Here is a 12,798-nt window from a genome sequence, read left to right on the forward strand (position 1 = left end):
AGCAAACCCTACATATAAGCAGATCAGAAAAATAAAGCACTACATTCTCTATTTGTTATATGCTCAAAAACATACTAAGTGCTCAAAATAACATTGTATATGCTTCATCGCCTATAGACCTATCTGCGTAAAACCTGAATAATACCTGATTATTTATCTGACCGCATGCATTCCAGACGACATATTGAAAAACGAAAATACTCTGATTAAATATTACTAGTCAAATTGTCTTCCTGTCGACATGCTATGATTTGATATAAAAATATTTGAAAAATATTAGATGCACAAAAACCAAAAAGCCTTAACACATCAGCCGAAACCATTACGATATACCTGCTCACAAAATGTGTTTGAAGCATTCACTTTATCTTGTTCGCTTCAAACAATGATTAAATAGACGGGGGAAAATTTTACAGTACAAAAACGAAAAGGGCCGACACTTAAACTATAAGCCAAAGTTTTTGTAAAAAAGATTCAATAAGTAAAATTATGTTATAAGGAAGCAGCGTTTAATATAATTGAAAGGTCATCTTGAAAACAAATCAGGAAATAATTATATTGACCTCAAACCTGTCCTATGCAAATCATGGGCCATTTGCGAAAGTAAAACTAAGTTTTAGTAGCTAAACTCAAAAATATTACGAACAGCATCACGAGTTCTTTTACCGTTACGGAATATCCAATTCACAGATGACAACAGATTTGTTACAATTGTCGTAAACAAAATAACGTCCTCTTTGTCTCGATTGTAACCTACCGATTAAGACTTGGACGTATTACCAAGTTTGTGCTATCACGAGCAACACGACTGGTGCCGCAAATGAAGCAGGATCTACATACTACTCACGAACAACTAAGAACGCTTCTCCCGTCTTTTGTGGGGTTCGTGTTGCTCAGTCTGTATGTGTGTTTGGTAGACTTTTGTTTGACCTATAGTCGTTTTTGTCATGGCATTATCTGCTCTTTTTCGACTTATGTGTATGCCCATTTCTTTAGTATATACAGCCTATTATATTTCCCCTCATATCTGATGAAGGCCAACAAACAAGTAAGTTGTTATGACTATACTTTGATTACTTTGATAAGAAGGGAAACTAAGTATACGTCATACTACTATCAACTAATATAATTGTTTTATATACATAACAATATGCCATTATTATAAGTTCAAAAGATAAACAAAAACAACGTATGCCACGAGTTTTATTCAAATATTTATTGTGCATTTTTAACGCTTTTTGAAGACATACAAGGTACACAACGTAGTGCTAACAAAACTTTTTCTTTCAACATGCAGTAATTATAATGTAACCAATTTTCAGTGTTTATAAATGTTAAAAGGGTGTCATCGATTGCAGATTGATGCATTATTGCAACATTGAAAGCATGGTTAATTGCAGAATTTCAAACCAAATTATATACAATGAGGCCGTAAATATATATGCTATTATGGCGTAAAACGTTAAGAAATCGTTATGTATGAACAGCGATCATCATTCCTTTCCGACTAATGTATTTTTTACATTGACTTTTACCTTTTTTATGCAGACATTATAGAAGTTATGAATACTCATCGACATTTTTGTGTTAGTTCACAAATACTTTTGTTAAGATTACATATGAGTATACCTGATTTTTTTGTTTTACCTTCATCAGAATGTTCAAACCTAAAACATTACTGGATAATTGCAGCCGCAATTGAATAAAACAAAAAACCAGCATACATACACATCATAGCCATAATAAATAATCCAAAAAGACATAAGAAATCTTTTGTAGTTGTTTGCTAAGACACCGATGATATTTTATAAAGTATGAAAAAAAAGAAAATCACAAAAATAATGACTTCCGGGGAAAATTCAAAAAAAGAGAGTCCCTAATCAAATGTCAAAATCAATAGTTGAAACACATAAACGAAAGGATAAAAACTGCCTCATTCCTGACATAACGTAGAAAATGGTGGCTTGGACCTGGTTTTATAACTAGCTAAACATCTCATTTGTATTACAGGTGCATTCCATTATATTGAAACGTTGTGAATGAATAAACAAAACAAACAGACATAATAGGTCAAAATGTCAAAAAGGGGTAAAGCAGTCAACATTATGTTATAATCGTAATCACTATAAAAACAAACAAATATATAACAGAGAAGCACAAAAAGGCATTTAGACAAAGCACATAAGCAAATATTAAAGACAAGAATACAAAAAAATACCATATCATAATAACACAATGACGGGATGTATTAGTACTGTACGGAGCCACGTCATGTGTATCACAGAAACATAAAAAGGCAAAGTCAAATTGATATCACAAAACAGACTGAACAGGCAGGGTTAAAAATGCTTCTGGACGTCCAATTTTGCCATTCATGCTATAACAGTGGTACACCAGAACAATACAACAACTGTACAACACAATAAACCATCAACGCATATGATCAACAGCTACGAACAACTAACACTCAATCTCAAGCTTCTGATTTGGGACAGGCACTTATAGTTTGTTTGAAAAGTTAAATAACAAACTTCAAAGAAAATTCAAAACGGAAAGTCTCTTACCAAATAGCAAATTCAAAGGATCAAGCACACAAAACGAAAACACACACAACTGTTACATTCCTGACATGGTATAAACATTTCCTTATGTAGACAATAGTGGATTAAATCATTGTTTACATAGAATTCAATTATATTGACAACAATATGTGAGAAAAATAAACATTCATGAAAGGTTAAAATGTCAAACATTGAGGTACAGCATTCAGTTGCAAATATAGTGTGTCTGTTCAGATTTATCTCAAATAGATGACGCAATAATTTCACAATGTTATAATTATCAAACAGTATAACATGTCTAAAGGTTATCTTATGAATAGTATAACATAAAAGAGCTTGCCATTTTATGTCCTTCAGATGTATATTGACAAAATCTAATAATCGATTAAAATTGCATAAAATATGAAAACGACACTTTCTAAATGTCATGTTTCCTATGCGATTTTCTTAAGTTACCTTCATTTTGAACACGTCAAGTAAGGGAAAGCTAATGATGTTTTAGAACGAAACAGTTGAAGATCTATATGACCAAAAGAGGACACAAAATATAATAAGTACCTCCACTCAATGACTGCTTTGCTTGTATAAATGTAATATAGCATACATTATCCTCTAAAAATTGTTATGCATATGAAATAAAATTGAGAAAGGAAATGGGGAATGTGTCAAAGCGACAACAACCCGACCATAGAGCAGAAAGTTGTTTTCCTTTCGTTTTATGTGTTTTTTAGCTACTGATTTTGCCATTTGATAAGGGATTTTTCGATTTTAATTTACCTTGGAGTTCGTTATTTTTGTTTGAGTGTTTTAACTGAAAACAAAAACTCAATTATACTATAGTATAAAACAAACTCATTAACGATACCAAATACAATTTGGCATCTCGTCCACACAGTACTGATTAGTGGCCTTCAACCAAAAAGTTTACAAGGGCTTAATCGAATCGGAAGTTGAAGCGTATAAAACCCGAAAAAATCATGATTTTAGGCAATACCAATCTAAACGTGGGAATAGGAAAAACTTGGTGTTTAAGATAATTCAACATTTTATAAATGTAAATTTGCAGAAAAAGATAACATATCAATGATATTTTTATGTCAAAACAAGAGCTGTCTACTGGGTTAGATTGCAACATATCGATTTCATTATGTAAACATCATTTTCGTTTCGTGATAACTTTGGCGGCACATCTTTCCTTTGATATGGATCTGTGAACAGTTATTAGTTATTAATATACAATGGATCTGTAAATATAAATTCGTTATAAATATACTATGGTCCTGTTAAAATATCAGTTGAATATACACTGATGAAAAGTGAAAACAATTTATATCCTATACTAGTATAAACTAATGTAATTGCTTTATCCATAAACCAAATACCATTATTGTAAGTTTAGAAATAACGAAACGAACTGATGCAATGAGTTTAATTCAAACATTCATTGTGTATTTGGTTGAATTTATTTTAACGCTTTTTACAAAAATGGTTCTTAATTGACATTCTACAAAAAAAAATACAATGGGGCGTCAACCAACTTTTTTCAATCAACCTTGGTTAATGTTACTAATTTTCATTTTCATTAAGATGAAAGAGTGTCATCGATTGCAAATCGATGAATAATTCCAACATTTAAAACATGGATAATTGCAGAATTTCAAACCAAATTGTATACAATAAGGCTGTATAATTACATATTCATATTATGACGTAAAACGTTAAGAAATCGTAACGCATATCATTTCTCTCTGACTTATTTATTTTTCATATTGACTTTTAACTTAGTTTTTAAGTATACGTTACAGATAAAATGAATATTAAACCTCTTTATTGTTCAAGTTTGCAAATAAAATGAGGATAAGTGAACCTGTGAAGTGTTTATTTAAGCAATTATAAGGATAACCATTGGACATGAAGGTAAGCTCAAATCTATATATCGTCAGCGTATATGAATATATGAATTAATTTAGTACACTCGGCGCGTTCGTTTGGTTTTAGTTTTTTCTTAATCGATTTATGACTTTTGAACACCGTTATACTTCTGTTGCCTTTATTAATTTTCATCAGATCGTTCAAATCTAAATATTTAAAAGCCAAGGATGTTTAAAACCTAAGCTGTGTAAGAACGACAATGCCGTAAAAGATAGGATCGAATTAGAGAGCATTTTATATTGTTTAAGGAAATACCTATAGGAATCTGTGTTCTCTTTTTCTAATATTAATGTGGATGATGAACTATTCATTATGTACATATTTCTGTCCATGCATTAATCAGAACACGGTAAGGCTATTTGGTTTTTATTATTTTCATTAAAACTATGAATTGCTTAAACAAAATAGTTTCCACCATAATGCAAACACTACTGTAAACCGGGAAATGTTCGCGCCGTCTTTATTTCGCGATTTCTTAACTCAATCTAATTTTGCGCCGTTTTAAATTCGTGATATCTCCGTGCACTAAATAAATATTTCCATAAATGCATTCCTTCTTACTAATTTATATGCTTACTGAAAACTACCAGTATACCGATTGACCTCGGATAAAACCAGGTGTCGGTATAATTGAAATCTATTGGTTATAGCCGTAAAATTAATAAAAGGGTATCATTTCACGAAAATAAGGAAGATGATTGTAGCAAGTCTACTTTAATTTTTAAGACAGACAGCTAGATATCATAAACATACTATGTATACACAAGCCAGAGTCTGAGCTTGATTTGCTATATGATATAAAAACTAAACTGACGAAAAAAGGTCATTTATTCAAAATCATAAAATGCAAAAAATACATTTTGCAAATAAAACATTTGACATAAAAGTTCATATTTAATATGAAATAATAATACATAATTAATACGAAATTACATCAACTAATATCATGTCAATTGAATAAATGACAAAAAATAGCAAAGGTGGGGAGAAAAATCTGCCCCATAAATAAACTTCTACTTCAAAAGATAACATTAAGGGCGGTATGTGGGTGGGAATTTTGAACAAATTGTTTGATAAGAATCACAAGTTAACACATCAAATGCTGATGATAAAAGGAAGTGACCACAATACACTTACACCTAAACTCGTACTGACCCGCAATATCATTGACCAATAAGAAAGATGCATTGGTCATAAGTGAAATTTCTCTGCACGTGAAAACATGTTATCTAATTTCAACAATTTATCTTTTAATTAAGTAAAACACTCTGACCCTTTGACCAGACTAGAGACATCATACATTTACAGTATTGATAGCTCACTCTTTTATTTAAGTCGGTTAGTAATAACCAATTAAAACAGAATTATCTTCTCTGCTGTCTTAAATTATTTTATTCCGCTTAATTTTCAATTAGCAAATAAAATTGGTTTTAAGACAGACAGCTAGATATCATAAACATACTATGTATACACAAGCCAGAGTCTGAGCTTGATTTGCTATATGATATAAAAACTAAACTGACGAAAAAAGGTCATTTATTCAAAATCATAAAATGCAAAAAATACATTTTGCAAATAAAACATTTGACATAAAAGTTCATATTTAATATGAAATAATAATACATAATTAATACGAAATTACATCAACTAATATCATGTCCATTGAATAAATGACAAAGAATAGCAAAGGTGGGGAGAAAAATCTGCCACAAATCCACTCTTAGGCTGAAAGAGTGGATCTGAAATCCACTCTAAGGCTGAAATAGCGGATACCCCACCCGAGGACTCTGGCGACGTGAATACAATTATATATGACTTGAAAAAAAAATACTTTCACATACATGTACATCAAACACATATCACTTTATTATGTAAAACGTTTCCACATTTAGCAGAAATATTAAAATTTCATATTATCATATACCAAGATATTACTGGTAAAAATGATTAAAGGTGTAAATCTTATTCCGGCCAGTGAAAATTCAAACAAAACTAAAGTTCATTTTTACGAAGCCCTGGATCCTTCCTAAATACGAAGTTTTATATCTGACTATTTCTGTAAGGGATCATAAGCAAAGGATTCTCATACTACACTTGACATTTTTCAATCGAAAATGTATAAATATAAAAAAGAAGATGGTATGATTGCCAATGAGACAGTTCGCCACAAGAGACCAAAATGACACGGAAATTAACGACTATAGGTCATCGCACGGCCTTCAACAATGAGAAAAGCCCATATTGCATAGTCAGCTATAAAAGGCCCCAAAATGACCATGTAAAACAATTCAAACGAAAAACTTAAATGTAACACATAAACAAACGACAACCACTGAACTACAGGCTCCTAACTTGGGACAGGCACATACATACATAATGTGGCGGGTGAATTCCATAGGGCAAAAGTTTTTAAATTGAAATTAGTAAATAAGTATTTAGTGTAAACCTTATTTATTTAACTCTCAGTTAATTTTGTTGTGATCCGAATTGATATCAGACTATAGAAATAATTTTCGTAACTCATGATACGGTAAAAAGAAAAGTTTTAGTCACAATTTTTAATATACAGCTTTTTAGAAATTTAATGACTGGTGAACATCACCATTCAATATTAATAGTAATAATTTATATCGATAATATCAGTAATAAAAGGGGGGAATACACCAAACTTACTTAAAACTTACATAAAATAAATTCATTTCTTCCTGGCATGCTACAGAACTTATTTTAACAAACTGTTATTCCAATGCAATACATTTAAAAGGTTTATATTGTATGGTAGTAAATAAAGTTGCTAAATGAAAAATATAATATTCCAGCTTTAGGTGATGTTTCATATGTTTTTTGTACCGTAATTGCGATAAAAGTTAAAAGATGTAAGTTTTAACCGAGTAAATATTTATAGCTTTTGACACATACTATAAACATTTAACCAAAAGAAAAATCCAATTTAGTTGATAACCAGTTGAGTTAAATTAATATAAAAACTTTGGTTTGTGATGGATTTACCTCTAAAGACCATAGCATTTAGACAAGATTGGAATAAACCATTAAGTCTTTTTATATATATAATTTGAATAATTAATATGAATTAGATAGGCAACATTAAAAACCATAACATGATTTACGAACTATTCATGTATACATACAGGAAGTTAAACCGAGCCATGAAATTAAAAAATAATTTTAAGGTAGCCTATCGAATGATTCCATTTACACCCCAACAATGTGTAAAGACAGCATCGGCAGGAGGGCGGCAATAAAGACACAAATCGTATGAAATAAAGATCACAAACGTTTTAGCAGGCTATACTGACCCAAAACAAGATACGGTTGAAATTGTGTGAAAATAAAGATAAAAACCGTTTTGGCAGCCAATGCTGACCCAAAACAAGACAGTTGTAATTATATGAAATACAAATCATAAAATGTTTTGGCAGGCAATGCTGACCCAAAACAAGACAGTTGTAGTTATAAGAAATAAAAATCATGAAATGTTTTGGCAGGCAATGCTGACCCAACACAAGACAGTTGTAGTTATAAGAAATAAAGATCATAAAATTTTTGGCAGGCAATGCTGACCAAAACAAGACAGTTGTAATTATATGAAATAAAATCATAAAACGTTTTGGCAGGCAATGCTGACCCAAAACAAGACAGACGTAATTATAAGAAATAAAGATAATAAAACGTTTTGGCAGGCAATGCTGGCCCAAAACAAGACAGTTGTAATTATAAGAAATAAAAATCATAAAACGTTTTGGCAAGCAATGCTGACCCAAAACAAGACAGTTGTAATTATAAGACATAAAAATCATAAAATGTTTTGGCAGGCAATGCTGACCCAAAACAAGACAGTTGTAATGATATGAAATAAAGATCATAATGTTTTGTCAGGTAATACTGACCTGCAACAACTGAAGTATAAAGTTCTGATACTACATTTATTCTTTTTAGCTGTAAGATTCCATAAACGTATTTGACTTCAATCCTTGAATCACGGATACTAATAGGACCATTCCATCCATGAACTGCGGCAGAAGTGTCTTTGTTTGTTTTATTTTCCTTCCTCTAAAAGTAAGTGCTGTAATTAAGTAACGAGAGTCCTGGACAATTAACGACATAGTCAACTTTAAAGAGATGGTGGTATTACAATAGGTGCTTTGAGCTTTCATTGTAACTAGGGTCCAGTTGTGTATCAAAATGCTGATCGAAGTCGTATTTTGTAAATTTGTATTTATAAAACAGTAAAATTAGGCTTTGGTTAGTCAATGTTGATACGACTCTCACTTCTGGATAAAAATTCTAATCCAAATTAGGTATGTGTCATTAATGTCAGTGAAACAGCAACCCATCAATATTCGTATGTTTGTACTATCGGACTTATGGCATACCGCTGACAAATGAAAGTATATGTAAGTTGTTGATATCACGCTTCAATGTGGAATACCATTCTTAGCGCTCGTCAAAAAGTCGTCCATAGTTAAGGCATGAAAGAAACAAAAAAAAGAATATAAAATAATGGATGAAATTAAATTCTCATTAAAAAACAAACTTGGTCTTACTCAAGGACCACAAACATAACGAATGTTAAGGAATAATATGCGATAATTAAATTATCATAGTTTCTCGTCTTTAATAATCAACCATTAAACAGAAAAGATGTTTTTATCATGTATTAAATGAAGAGTATGGACTTTAAAAATCATCAGTATATACATGAATATATATATGTCTTGTCCAATGTTATTTTTATTAATAAATCTAGTATATAGAAAAAAGAAAGCAAACGACCTTACAGTGCATAAGTATCGGCATAAAAATTATCAATTACGTTCATCGCATCCCAAACTATATCATGTACATGAATTATACTAGTAAAGATAAATAAAATAATACATTAAAACATGTATTACAAACTGACAAACATGTAAATCTGTCTACATGTCTCAAAATACTGGCAATTTTGTATGTAGCTAAAGAATTGATTACAAAATTAATTTATTCCAAACTAATCACCATGACGAAATAATAATTAAAAGTAGTTTAGCATGAGTTTCATGACGAAGCATAAAACAATACAAAGATCATAGACCAAGCTACTACGACCTCTGCAAAAATATAACATGCATTTCATGACGGAGCATAAAACAAAACCCACTACATATTAACTTTACAAAAGCAAATACACAGAGGTCATAGACCAAGCTACTACGACCTCTGAAAGAGTAGCATGAGTTTCATGACGAAGCATAAAACAATACAGAGATCATATACCAAGCTACTACGACCTCTGTAAAACCAAAGCAGCATGAGTTTCATGACGAAGCATAAAACAATACCCACTACATACTACAATATTTGCAAAAGTAAATACACAGAGGTCATAGACCAAGCTACCACAACCTCTGAGAAAATAATACACAGAGGACATAAGTACAAGCAACCACGCCCTCTGCGAAAATTTAAATATCGTCCACATTACCCAAAAAGGCAAAGACAGGTAAATTGGTTCGTAATAAATAAGAATTGGTTTGCGATATAGGTAAGAGACATATCCTTTTTATACCGATTACATAAAGCAAACAAGGTACACTTGCATAAATTAAAATACTAACAATTATAGCGATTAGGCTAACTTGCAAAATTATAATAAGCTCAAACCAAACTGCCGTGACGAGATTTGCGAAAGTAGCACGAGTTTCGTGACATAGCATAAAACAATGAACTCTGCATAAAACGTAATTGAAAAAGCACATACACAGAGGTCATACGTACAAGCAGTCAAGTTCACTGCACCAATTGAAATATCGTCAACCTTACCAAAACAAGTAAGGCAAATGGGTTTGTAACTCAATAGCTTAGCATTAAAACTTAAACTGTCTTGCTCTTTCATATAAGAGTACTTAAAATGTATGGAACCGTTAATAACATCGTATAAATTATAAATGTATAACTTTGCATTCTATCATGTATGGTATTATTATCGTTATGCAATAATCCAATTTTTAATTGTAGTTTAATTTAAACGAATCATGTATCTTACAAATACATAAGGCGGATATACGTTCTGCAAACATAATGATGCTGTAAAGGATTCAGTTACTTGTAAAATTACAGCATCAGGTTAATCATCAGATAAATGATAAATAATTACATTTTGATCGCAAACGCACAGTGTCGCCACCCACATGAAAATCAATTTCACCCACTATCTCTTTGATAAAGAAATGAATTTGACCAACTGCTCATGTTCGGCATAAATCTAAATCGTGAGTTCTATCCGAATGGAAGAATGGTTAAAAAAAAATTAACTGTACGTTTGTTCAAAATGTAAGCATAGAATAGCTTAAAATAAAAGTATAGTTCGATTTTACCTGAAATAGCTAAAATGAAATCACTCCAGTCCAAAATTATCCATAAAACAAAAAACAAAATCACATATAATTTTGAACAAATTGTTTGATAAGAATCACAAGTTAACACATCAAATGCTGATGATAAAAGGAAGTGACCACAATACACTTACACGTAAACTCGTACTGACCCGCAAGATCATTGACCAATAAGAAAGATGCATTGGTCATAAGTGAAATTTCTCTGCACGTGAAAACATGTTATCTAATTTCAACAATTTATCGTTTAATTAAGTAGGACACTCTGACCCTTTGACCAGACTAGAGACATCATACATTTACAGTATTAATAGCTCACTCTTTTATTTAAGTCGGTTAGTAATAACCAATTAAAACAAAATTATCTTCTCTGCTGTCTTAAATTATTTTATTCCGCTTAATTTTCAATAAGCAAATAAAATTGGTTATCGTAAATCAAGTGATGAAATCATTCAGAAATCTTTTGATTTCGGTTCATTGATATTAAAGTAGATTTAAAGTTGTTCCATGTCTGCTAGTAAAACCACATACACAATAATCATTAAAGAAGACCTAGTCAAGAGTGAATGAAATGCTGTCAGGATTAATGCTAATTAAGTGATTTTTAATCTGATTAATATGCAGTGTAGCAGATACAAAGAGGTAATAATTCTAAATCTGATTAACAGATGTCATTTATATATTTATATATTTGTGACAATTGTTGTTTACAAAACAAGATCCGTATTGTCAGCTTGCTTGAGATGTTTTCCATGTTTTAAAAGATTAATTTGAGTAGAAACCAGGATTTCCATCATTGCTTTTCATATATAGAAATATAGTTATGATTTCATGAATAGATCTGTCGTATTTGAACTCGGTGTTATACATTGGTCCTATACATATCTGATTCATATACGTACAATGTACATTAATGGTCTTCATCTTATGAACCGAGTTTCCTTTAAATGTTTGCGATCGTTTTATTTTCGCGTTTCAATTGTTATTACGAAAATGGGGAAAATAAAACTGCTGAGGAAATTTCCCAGTTTAAAGTAATCAAGGTTTCTTTAAATAAAATCTTATTTAACTTGGTTTTTGTACCCAATGTTGACACTAATGGACGATAATCTAAGACAAACGGACGATGTCAACTTAATAGTTCTCAACTTCCCATTTTCTATCATTAATATACAATCTGCTCGTTTGCCGTTCGTATATCTCAGTTAATATGTACACTCGTGCATGTTCTCCCTAAACATACTTCGGTAGCAGATGCCATCTCATTACACAAAAAAATGCTCCAACAGATTTGATTTGATTTTTGCTGTTTTAAAGCCCCTTTTCAGCACCGCATTTAGTGCATCTGGTGCAGAAAAATTGGTACCGTTATTGTTATTAGGATATTTGGTGAGGGTCAGTTTTAATTGATGGAGGAAGCCGGAGAGACCGGAGAAAACCACCGACCAATCCTAGTCAATTAAGATTGGGAGTCGAGTGTACCCGCACGAGCGGGGTTCGAACTCGCATCCTCAGTGTTGGCTGGCTAGTGATTACAGTAGTAACTACTTAGACCACCACTCGGCCACCGAGGCCCCTGCTCCAACAGAAGAAAAGCGAATACAATCGTCTAATAAGTTTTACGGTCACTATCAATAATAGGTTGAACGATACCTTGATAAAAGACGGAAGAACTAAAATTCATCAAATGGAACACTTTTGAATTATTGAATAATGCCACATCAATCTTATGGCTTATAAAAAAAATTAGTTTAACATTCATTGAAGTAAATTTTTTTTCTCTGAAAGAAATATTCGTCGAAAAATCTTTCCATTTTCTTAATATGGTATTTATGAATAAGCGAGGAAGGCGATGCACTTTAATAAAACTTGTAAACTGTTAATATTAACATTGAGATGCAGCGAGATGG

This window comes from Mytilus edulis, chromosome 5 (assembly GCF_963676685.1).
Source record: "Mytilus edulis chromosome 5, xbMytEdul2.2, whole genome shotgun sequence".
Taxonomy (NCBI): domain Eukaryota; kingdom Metazoa; phylum Mollusca; class Bivalvia; order Mytilida; family Mytilidae; genus Mytilus; species Mytilus edulis.